This window comes from Hyaena hyaena, unplaced genomic scaffold (assembly GCF_003009895.1).
Source record: "Hyaena hyaena isolate Hyena2069 unplaced genomic scaffold, ASM300989v1 scaffold_671, whole genome shotgun sequence".
In the NCBI taxonomy this organism is placed as follows: domain Eukaryota; kingdom Metazoa; phylum Chordata; class Mammalia; order Carnivora; family Hyaenidae; genus Hyaena; species Hyaena hyaena.
In genome coordinates, this window is record NW_024081302.1 from 944,188 (window position 1) to 956,318 (window position 12,131).

The 12,131-nt window shown below is 37.7% G+C and overlaps 1 long non-coding RNA gene across 2 annotated transcripts in view; it reads left to right on the forward strand.

Moving 5' to 3' along the window:
- Positions 1 to 12,131, forward strand: part of LOC120220104 — a 233,201-nt gene that overhangs the window by 159,978 nt on the left and 61,092 nt on the right. For both annotated transcript variants that reach the window (XR_005525465.1, XR_005525464.1), the window contains exon 2: positions 7,952 to 8,087. This is a non-coding gene — a long non-coding RNA (uncharacterized LOC120220104). The remainder of the gene's footprint in view (positions 1 to 7,951; positions 8,088 to 12,131) is intronic.

Sequence of the window (12,131 nt, forward strand, 5' to 3'; positions counted from 1 at the left end):
TTTACTTGTTCTCACTGTGTCTAGCCTGATTCTACTCCAACAAAGTATCTCATGACAAATCTAAGAGACCATGCAAATATGGGCTTGCCAGTAAAGAAAATTCCTTAAATAAACAAATCAGACCATTTTAACTTTTTAAAATGTATTCATTTGAATCAAACAAAAATAGGTCAAATGGATACATTTCCAATGACAGGCATAGAAATTGTGCTCTCAGAATTAAATTTGCCTCATCTCCCTGTTATTTGAGACAATTGGCCATTTGTGTGAAAATCAAGTAATTATGTGCTCCAGTGCCTTTTGCAGAAAGAGAAAAACACAAGTGTGGGCCACCTGTAGATAACAGAACAACTCGACTCTGAGCATTCAGAATGAACTGAAAATGTTGCTACCATCAAACATCTTATGGGTGACTGGGTGACCTTTGAATCTACTTTGAGTTCCATGTTATAAGCTTGAGAATGATTCACTTCTACAGGATGGAAAATATCTATTTAAATTCTTTTGAAAGGTCACCACATAAGACCTTTCTTAAGTTCAGGATGGTCTTTAGTTAAACAGAACCCAAGTGGATGGTCATTGCTATACCATGGCTCATTTGATGTAATAACTGCAATCCTTATATGTTTTCATATGCTGTAGACTAATAGGATGTTTACATTTATTAACTCATTTCATTCTCACAAATGAGATCAGTAAAACAGGTAGCATTATACTTGTATATAGTTGCTGATGCTGAAGCAGTTTTAAGTTCACACAGTCAGTATATGCTGAAATTAGGGCTAAAACTCTCTGATGCCTTTCCTATTATATAATGATGTCATTGTACCATTTTTCCAGGTATCTGTTATAGGATTAATCCAGTTTGTTTTGGGGCACTTCACAGTTAAGTGTGATAATGATAATTTTCTGAAAATTCCTATTTGCCACTTGGTAGGCTTGACCTGAAGCCACATTTGAGGTGGATGTGTGTCATCATACACCCTGTCTTGCTTGCCTTTTTCAGTTTCTCTTCTACTTAGTGTCAAGTGATCTCATTGTTTCCCCTTTTATATCCAAAGACACTGTAAAACTCATTCAGAGCTTGTTTTCTGAGTGAATGCTCATGTTCCAAAATGATCCTCCTTCCAACAAAAGTCAGCACCCTCTCATCCAAGTGACCTAGGCAGAAACAAACAAACCAAGTAACTCTAAGTTATCCATAAATAAGTGAATACAGTCCCTCTCAGTGGTATATGCATTTGAAAAGAGAATACTTGGAGGCTAAAAGGACAATAAAGAGAAATTAAACTTTTTCCTCTTTTGTTTTCACTACAATCTGTCCTGGGGTGAATTCATTTTAATTCCGTCTACTTAGGTTTGTGGTGTTTCCTGTATTTGAGGGTTCATGTCTTTCAGTAATTCTAGGAAACTCTTGAGTTATTATATTTTTAAATATTACCCTTTCCCAATACTCTATATTCCCTTCTAGAACTCCTATCAGATATTTATTTGTTGGATCATCTCAAGATATTAGCAGACAGTTGTACATGGTGATTGCTTGATTTTTGGTAGCAGTGATATTAATGACAACAATGGTGATTAATTGAGAAGTGACTATGTGGCATAGGTAAAAGACCAAGAACATTGCACTTACATTGACCTGGGTTCAAATATGTAAGCTGTGTGATGTTGGCCATGTTATTTGGCATCTTTTAACTGCTGTTTCCTTATTTGTAAAATAATACTTAACTCCTAGAGTTTTAAATAACCTGACAGTAGTTCTCAACAAACTTTTATTTCCCTTTCTTTGTTAAAATTGTTGTAAAAACATCAAATCCTGCTGATTCTTAGGAGAGAGAAATAACCATGGTTCAGTCATCTGAGGCTGCCTGGAGGACGTGAGTGAGACTGTTTAAGAATATGCAGGGTTCGGTTGGGGGGATTTTAAGTATGGGCTACGGTAGAAACAAAGACCTTGAGTAGGGAAATATAATGAACAAGCAGAACCACTTGAAAGAAGGGATAGGTTTTGTAGATGCATAATGGGAACTATGATTTGAAAAGCAGCATGAGGCCAGATTAAGGAACATTTGCCTGTTTTGCCAAGAGGATGGGCTTTATACTGTTCATGCATTAATTTTTTTTTTTTTTTTTTTGAGAAGAGAGAACGTGATCAAGTTCAAGAAACCTCATAGCAGTTATGGGATGTGTTATGGAACAGAAAGAAATGATAGTTCTAGCCAAAAGCCTAGGAGAAAGGTACAGAGGGTATGGACTAATATGTTGGCAATGGGATTAGAAAGGAGGAGATTAAAGCCAAAGAACTGTGTGAAAGGCGGAAGAGGTAGAATCTGGGGATTGATTGGGGAAGTGAGACAAAAGGAAACATGAGAAGAAAAAGGCATTGACCCTGAATGTAAATTCAAAAAGATTAGAAGTTATGGGGCTCAGAAGGGACACTAAATTTCACTTTTAAATATGTGAACAGTGTGACGGCAGGACAGCTGGTTGGTTCCATGTAGGTTTGTTGGTTACCTGAAAATATTTGCAGTTTCCCACACACCATACCATCCCTTTTCTCTGTGCCATTGCCTGTGTCCTTTCCACCCCTCCCTGCTAGCTAATTTCTGCTTGTCTTTCAAGACTCAGTTTGAGAGCTGTGAGAGAATCTTCAATGTTTTTACTTCCCAGCCAGAGCTAGGTGTGCCTCCCGTGGGAGCCAGAAAAGTCCTCATTAATCCTGCACCAGAATCCTCATCACCTTCCATTAGATTAACCTGTGACCTTTTTCCTTTGCGGGTTGGGAACTGCCTAGTACCAAGCAGAGTATCTAGCACACAGAAGGCAATTAATAAATTACTAATGAATGATGAATGATGGAATTCAAGTAGAAATATCCAGCAAAATATCCACATTGTCAAAACTGTGGCAGTATGGGGGATAGCGTCCCTTTTCCTTCTGAATTTACAACAGTAAAAACACAGGTCTAAATATTTGAATATTGGGTCTTAAGTGTCAATTTATCTGACTGCTTCTGTGACTTAAAACTAGGCCTACAATTTTGGCAGCCCTTCTGGAAAGATTGCACACTTAATCAAGCTCTTTCGGAACAATTCTCTGGATGGAGGGCATTTTAATTCTCATCCATTCCTATCTACCTCCAGGAATCGATGCAGCAGCAAGAGAGCAAATTTTCCTGCATTCTCACTGCTCCTTGAGGTACAAACCAATTTTCTAGCTTCAACATATCCTAGCAAGTAATTGTTTGGTTCTGAAATAAAACTCTTTATTACAGCAATAGTGATAGGAAACTCGTAGGACAATAAAAAACAAAGTCCTAATGCATCTGATGTGAGTGCATCAGACCGGTAGGGTTCCTGGAGGTGGTGACCGGACCCTGGGCTGAAATGCCTGAAGGTCCAAGTGCAGTCATAAATGATTTCCATAAATAGTGTGACAGAGACTTCACTGTCTTGTGTGCTATGTTGAAAAAAAGGAGGTGGGGGAAGAGGCTGCTATTTCTGGGGTGAAATGGACTTCTTTTTATGTTGCTAACAAAGAGGATCCCACTGGCAGTGCACACTATGGCATTTGCTTTGGGTTTTAAGAACACACAGCTCTGCCTGGCTGGAAAAATTGAAATTCTATATGGCAGCTGCCTGTGACACATGTAAGGCCAGTTATTCTGTCTCATTAATGATGTGACTAAGGAAAAAAAAAAAAAAACCTCCTCAATCATCACCTCGGCAAGACAATATACGGGCCAAAGGACAATGCCACGAAGGGAATAAATGGATTGGGGAGCAGGAGATTGAGATAAAATAGAGTATGAACTTTAGAGGTAGCCTTGGATTGTGATATTCTGTGTTCTGTTTTTCTTACTTTACAAGGGGACACTATAACTTTTTCATGGGGTCATGAAGATTAAACCAGAAAATATGCCCAGGAGAGACTGTACTTCTGGCAAAACAGAGTACATTTCTTAATGTGGTTCTATTAAATCAGGTCCTTATGGGGATACTGAGTGAAGCTGTTAGAAGCAATTAGAGATTTAAGATAAGCCTCTTTGTTTTAATGGAAATAGGTAGTATGACCCATGCACTCATCCACAAGGGCCCTATGAAAGACATGGTGGATTGAAAATGGGTATTTTCGTGACTTATTCCTTGCAAGTAGGAAAACAATTTTGAAAACTGTAGCCATGGGAGCCTGAAGTTTTCCTGCCCTGGCTATCCACACCCCAGACCTGTGTGTGTGAGTGTGTGTGTGTGTGTGTGTGTGTGCGTGCGTGCGTACGCACTGTGCGTTTCTATCCAGCAAATTCTACTGGAGGGAAATGAGGAATGATGATTGAAAGTTTGGAGACCCTGTCAACCTAAGAGTGTTAGGAAGTCAGCAAGTTTCTCTATTACTTGTGTCTACGGCCTTTTCATCCAGATTTTAGGGAAGATTTTGAAAGAAATGGAGTAAGACAGAATCTGACAATTACAAAGAATACCTAAACGCTGGTAGAAGGCTTTGAGGAGAGCTATAATTTTCAAACAACTTTTATTTATTTATTTATTTATTTTTAAATATTTTTTGTTTTTATTATTTATGTTTGATAGAGAGAGAGACAGAGCATGAGCAAAGGAGAGGCAGAGGGAGAGGGAGACACAGAATCTGAAGCAGGCACCAGACTCCGAGCTGTCAGCACAGAGCATGATGTGGGGCTTGAACCCACCAACTGTGAGATCATGACCTGAGCCCAAGTCGGATGCTTACCCCACTGAGACATCCAGGTGCCCCAATCAACTTTTAAATTTTAGGTCAAATTGACTTCATGAATTTGATTTAAATTACTAATCAATTTAATCAGTTTAGTTGAGTATGTAAGTCTAAACTCAGTGTCAAGGAGTCAGGTCAATAGACTGTCTCCTGATACTTTACCTGGGGATCAGGTGTCCATTAGAGTCCTCCTGGGCATTATAGAAATAACCCAGACATGGCTGGGAGATCCAGGCAGCAGATGGTATTAAAGAACTATATAAAACATTGGGATTTGGAAATGGCAAATGACAGCATCAGGAGGGAATGTGATAGGAGACAAGGGTCACTGAGATACTAGGACCAAAAGTTTACCCTTATGACCATTAAATGATGGCGGGTCTAACAGGATGCGAATGGGTCCCTGCCCACAGTGCAGACAGTGATGATGAGGGGACTTTTCAGATACAGATGTAGGGAATTAGGAAAGAAGAAATTTTGTAGAGGAGATGTCTCACACTAGTGAGAAGACACCAGTATTTAGGAGACTAACAGATCCCGGTCCAAATGCAGTTACTGCCACTTCGTAGCTGATCATTTATGTATCATATTTAAGATTTATTTTCCTCATTTATGAAATGGCAAAGATTAACACCTACTTTGCAAGACTTTTGTAAACATAAAATAAATAAAAAATATTTGTTCTTTATGGCACGTAATAATATAGGACTTAAAATGATAACCAGTATTATTTTACTAATGAAAAATAATTTACAGTCCTGGAATAAAGATGGTAGGTACCTTGTATTTGATTCTTACTTGAATCTGAAGTAACATTCCCTAGGAAAGCTCCTTTGAAGCGACAGGTTAACATTTCAGAGCATCTCCCCCGAAAGGAGGCTTTGCTGAGACAAGGGGGGCCGAGTGCTCTTCTGAAGCGGCCTTCTATTCTCTGAGATGAAAGACACATTGAACTCAGACAACGAGGTCCGACGTATCTGTTTTTGATTGTTGATAAATATTTCATTTTACATTTTAAATTCATGCGGGCCACAAACTCACTGAAGATGAAAAAGAATTCAGTCCTAGGCCATCCCTTTGCAGGGGGTTTTCTCAGAATACACTTGTTCCCATTTTGTTCGATTGAGATTGAAGCACCTTGGCAGCTGCCCACTGACGGCTCCTTCCCAGCTGCCGAGCGCACTGTGTGGATGGCTTTCTTTTTCCCTGTTGGTGAGTCTAAAATACCCCCCTTCCAAGATGAACTAAAAAGCAATCACTACCTACCTGGCTATAGGCTTGAGATTTTCATCTCAAAAATAGCATTTTGGGGGTTTCCCAATGCTACATGTCTACACGTGTTATAATGGAGAGATGTGTGGCTGTTTTTTAAAATTTTTAATTTTTTACCCTTTGTGGCAAAGAGCTGAAATATCTTGGAGCAAATTACAGGGCAGAATTTTAATATATTCATGAAAATGACATCTGATTAGGAAAATTCTAAGAACTGAAAATGGCTGAGAGCACACATGTTTACATGATTGTATTACTGTCCCGATGTAGTGAGCTTCTGGAGGGCTGAGCCTCTCTCTCTCTCTCTCTCTCTCTCTCTCTCCAGATTTCAATTATATTATTAGCAGTAGGCCATCTTCACGGTAATTGGTACACTCACTTTATCTAATGGAGTATTTTTCATCTAATTGACTGCAAATTTATCATACAAATGTCAAAGCCAAATTTTCCTATAATAACCTATTATCTCTGCAGTTCTGGCTCAATGCACCCACAAGAAATGGTATAATGATCGTCTTTGGGAGTGTGAAGGACAGCAACTTAATTTTCCTACCTCTGATGGAAATGACAGCTGCTTCTTAAAAAGAAGACACTTTGAATACATTCACTTAATTTTGCTGCATTTCGCACTCACAGGATTTGACTTCATCATACTCGGAACATGAGAATGAACATGTCTGTTGCAGGGGAGCGTTGCAGAGGCAGTGGGGTAGATACGAACAAAGGGCAGGACCAGGGGCAGGAAGTCTGCATGCTGCTTTTACAGTGGATGATTTGGGGGAAATCATGTCACCTCTTTGGTTCTTTTTTTTTTTTTTAATGTTTTACTTATTTCTGAGAGAGAGAGTGAGCGAGCGAAGGAGCGAGCAGGGGAGGGTCAGAGAGAGAGGGAGACACAGAATCTGAAGCAGGCTCCAGGCTCTGAGCTGTCAGCACATAGCCTGACACATAGCCTGACACCCATGAATCGTGGAATCGTGAGATCATGACCAGAGCTGAAGTCATACACTTAACCGACTGTGCCACCCAGGCGTCCCAACACAGGACTTGTTTTTACTCTCTCTGGAAGTTTTTAGGAATTTCTCTTCATTCCTGGGGTTCTGAAATTTCATGGTGATACATCTTGGTGTTTATTCACTTTGCTAGGCACTTAGTGAGTCCTTTTCAACTAGAAAGTCAACACTATTTCCTTAAAATTTTTTAAATGTTTTATTTATTTCTGAGAGAGAGACAGCGTGAGCAGGGGGTGGTCAGAGAGAGGGAGACACAGAATCTGAAACAGGCTCCAGGCTCTGAGGTGTCAGCACAGAGCCCGATGCGGGGCTTGAACCCCCGAACCGTGAGATCATGACCTGAGCTGAAGTCAGACGCTTAACGGACTGAGCCACCAGGCGCCCCCTCTTTGGTTCTTAATAGCAGATGACAAGGTTGCCCTAGAACAGTTGTTCCTCAAGCTTTGGTCACTTATGGACCCCCCCTTCACGGACTTTACACATTTACAAATCCACCTGTCAGCTTTTGTGCCTACTGTATTTCATGGTCTCACCTGACTTATACAGAATATTTATTTGAAAGAGAATATTGACAGTATTTAAATATTTAAAGTCATTTAAGTATTTTTAAATATCACAAATATTTAAAATAAATAACAAATATAGAAGTACCATCACCTGCAATAAAGGTAATCCTAAAAACAAATAAATAAATACCAGTTCAAAGGAAGTACACTTATGGGCCACCACTGAAAATCACAGCAGGAACGTTTCCATGATGATGCTGTTTCTGTCATTTATGCAGTCTGCGATTTGTGCCACTAACAGAATGCATATCACACTTAGCATTGGGCTAGATGATTTGGAGGGTCTTATCCTGGTCTAACAAGTCCATGATTAAGTTATTTAAGAGAAAGCTTCTCTGGTTTACATTTCAGGAGACCACCTGCCTCAAATCCTTCTGACTCATTCCTGTAAAACACGTGATGCTCCCAGTCAGAGGGCGAGATGTGACCTGCTATCTTGTTCTCCAGAGAAGCTAACGAAAACATGGAGACTCATGGACATGTCTAGGTGAGAGATTAAGTACAAAAATCCTATGTTTCCGCCCTAGGGAACATTAAATGGATGAAACTTAACGTGACCCCAATTAAGACAACAATGTAAAGTATTATTTAGGATATGCTTTTAAAATTGACCATGCCTCAGTCTTCTGTGTAGCAAGTCATATAGCTAGGCATATTCATAGAGCACACTTTTGTGAGTGATCTGAAATGATTTGTATGGCAACATTTTTCTCATCTAAGAAAACATGAGAACTTAGAATAGGGCCATAATTATGACTGGCTTCTTTGAACTGAATATGTTGCTCGTCTTATCTTACAAGTGCCTCTTCTAGGAAACAGAGATGAACTATAATAAGCAAAGATTTATAAAGATGTTTACTGTTGTGACATTTGCAATGGTGGAAAAATACACAAATACACAACATTCAAGTTATCCTGAAACAAATTATAATATGTCAATTTGGTGGAATGTATAGTAATTATAATAGTATTAATGAGAAACTTTTATGAAGTGGGGCTGGTATATGAAATAATGTAATATTAGGTGAAATTCTGTGATCAAAATGATCCAAACATGTTAGTGTGGTTTATACATTCACCTAGTCTCTCATCTCGGCCTCTTTCTTGTCCCATGCCAGTGATACTTCTGCTGTACTGAAATGCTGATTTTTCTCTAAACATCACAAGTTCTTTCACAATCCCATGTTATTGAACATGCTAGCTTTGTTTTTTGTTTTTACAAAAATACTTCTTTTCTTAAGAAAATAAATGTTGAGTGAGAAGGGGTAAAAGAGAGTTGGTAAAGAAAGGAAAATTTTTCATTGGAAGTGGGAAACTAGAACTTCATTCAAAATTGCTGAGTGACCTTGGTACAATTTCTTTGTCATTTCTTCCCCTTGTCAGTTTGGTTGTAAGATTTGCACTGCAGTTAGTACTTTGGTTAGGTGCTGAGCTTCTAGCTATTACTCTAATATTATTCATAAAATGGAGAGGGGAGAGGGGAGAGAGAGAGAGAGAGAGAGCGAGCGAGAGCGAGTGAGCACCCAGTAAAGTCAGTTAGTCTTCAACACTGGAAATAAAGAAGCTGGTGATAAAAAAGAACAGAAAGTTATCTTAGGGCCACATGAGGAATTTTCCATCATTCTTCTTCCTCTTCTGCCTTCAACTACAACCCAATGACTCTTTCCTATTCCAATCCTTTGAACATAGAAATTGATATATGCCATTCTAAAAGAAAAGGAAACAGATCCCCCCTCCCCCCACGATAATCAATTGATTATTTTAACAGTATCTAGAGGATACATTGTTTCTGGTCTTACAAAGTTCCTAAAGATTGAAACAACAAATGTGAAAGGAATTATTTAGGAATTGGCTGCTACCCAACCAAAGTTGAAGTATAATGGACCTGATTGCACATTCCAGAGTGTAGATGAAATAGCACTAACCCTAGATTCAGTTCTGATCATAATCCCTCATCAAGTTGCTCTGAGGAAAAAAATTAGATAATATGTGCAGAACCTTGAAAACTGTAAGACACTATATACATGTTAGTTTCGTAAATGCTAAGTCAAGGTGGAAGCAAAGAGCTTTCTAAATCTCTTATATGATTATCACTGGGCATGTGATTAATACTTATGAGAAAAGATTTCCTTGAGAAATCAACAGTAAGATTAAAGTAAACTTTGGTCTGCTCATTTTGGAAATGAAACTATCTTCCTGAATAATTGATAGGAAAATGTTTGATAGCGAGTTAAATACTGAGACATTCAACTCAATTTTAACTGCCAGGGGTGGAGGAACATAGAACTCATGTTACCAAGAAATAAAATAGGTGGCCACCCAGGGCACCTCGGTGTCTCAGTTGGTTAAGCATCTGAGTCTTGATTTTGGCTCGGGTCATGATCTCGTGGTTTTCACATTCAAGCCCCACATTGATCTCTGTGCTGACAGTGCCAAGCCTGATTGGGATCGTGTCTCCCTCTGTTTCTGCCCCTCCCCTGCTTGCTCTCTATCTCTCTCTCAAAATAAATAACAATTAACTTAAAAAAATATGTGGTCACCCATTCACCATGATTTCTGTATCACTAGAAAGGTTGTCTGGTTCAAAATCTATCTCTTATTGGCTCCTAGGGTGCAGTATTTCTTAAACAGGGAGACAGAACCTTTCATTCTACAATTAAGTGGAGATTCATCTCTGTACTTGCAGGGAAACTTCCCTTTTACTGTTTGTGTTATTTGTATCATTATTTATTCTTGCCTTTTCTAGAGTTTTAACTCTTCAAGATCAGGAAACTATTGTTTCCATCTTTTGTCTCTAATGTAGTAATGCTTGTTTTAGTAGACACTTAAAAAATATTTCTTGAAATAATAAATGAATGATTAGATGCAATTAATCTCTACAGATAGAACAATTGATTTATACTTAGATAATGACACACACATGAGCATTTAAAATTGAAGTTATCATTGACATACAATGTTATATTAGTTTCAGGTGTACATCATAGGGATTGGCAAGTATGTACATTATGCTTTGCTCACTTTGATGAGTATAGTTACGATCTGTCACCATACAATGTTAACACAATATTGTTGACTTTATGCTTTATGACATATTTTTCAACCTTGTGTCTTATTTATTTTATAACTGGAAGTTCCTATCTCTTAATCCTCTTCACTATTTCACCCATCCCCCCAACTTCCTGCCCTTTTGGCAACCACCAGTTTGTTCTGTGTATTTATGATTCCATTTTTGTTTTATTTATTTATTTCCTTTTTTAAATTCCAAATGTAAGGAAGATCATATAGTAGTCATCTTTCTCTTTCTGATTTATTTCACTTAGCCTAACGCCTTCTAGGTCCATTCATATTGTTATAAATAGCAAAATCGCATCCTTTTTGTGGCTGAATACTATTCTGTCATATATGTGTGTGTGTGTGTGTGTATGTATGGTATCATGATATATAGATCAGATATATTCTATCATATATATATTAAATACATATATTATATATATAATATATATATTAAATATCTTGATCTATCAGTGAACTCTTAGGTTGATTCTGTACCTTTGCTATCATAAATAATGCTGCCATAACTATAGGGGTGCACATATCTTTTCAAATTAATGTTTTCATTTTCTTTGGGGAATTATCCAGCAATGGAATTATTGGATCATATGGTATTTCTGTTTTTAATTTTCTGAGGAATCTCTGTAGTCTCTATCCATTTACCACAGTAGTTGTACCAATTTTAGAAGATCTCCCTTTCTCCACATCTCCAGCAGTGTTTGACACTTCTTCTATGACACACATGATTGACATATGATTGTGAGTTGAGAGAAAGTTTTAAATTATTTTTATTTTTACTTTTTTGAGAGAAAGCTTTTTAAGTGGATGAGAACTGATTAAGTGGGGGTGTCATAAGGCAAAGAGATTCTTAAAAGAGAAGATAGGATCTTTACAGAGAAAGAACAAACGCAGGAAACAAAGAAAGGAATATAGGGAAATTTGCCAATTCTCAGCTTTATCCACTGAACTTCATGGCCAGAGACTTTTTGAAAACATACAGTGAAATTTACTAAGTAATAGCAAAGAAGTGAACTTACTAAAAATGTATTTTATAGAGAAAAACATGGATTAGAAGTCTCCATTTATAAGAAATATATTCAGAATTGTAAGAATTGAGGAAGAACTTGAGTATGTTCAGTTCAGCTATTTATATTTGTTAGTGAACCTGCATACTTTGACATGAAAACACATATATGGTTCACTTAGTGTTTCATGCTTGTTTATTTTGTTTATATCTCAGTATTTAAAGTTCCTTAGAGACACAGATTGGACCTCTAAGTAGATTGTGTTGTAAACTTATGCTTTGAAGCTTCTCTGCTCCAAACAGAATAATAGGTAAAAAAAATAAATAAATAAATAAAAAAAATAAAAAAATAAAAATAAAAAAAACCCAACAACAACCTTACAACTACATCTGTCAAGATGGTCCAGGTTAGGCTGTAGTAGCAAACACCACCAAAATCTTACTGGCTTAAAA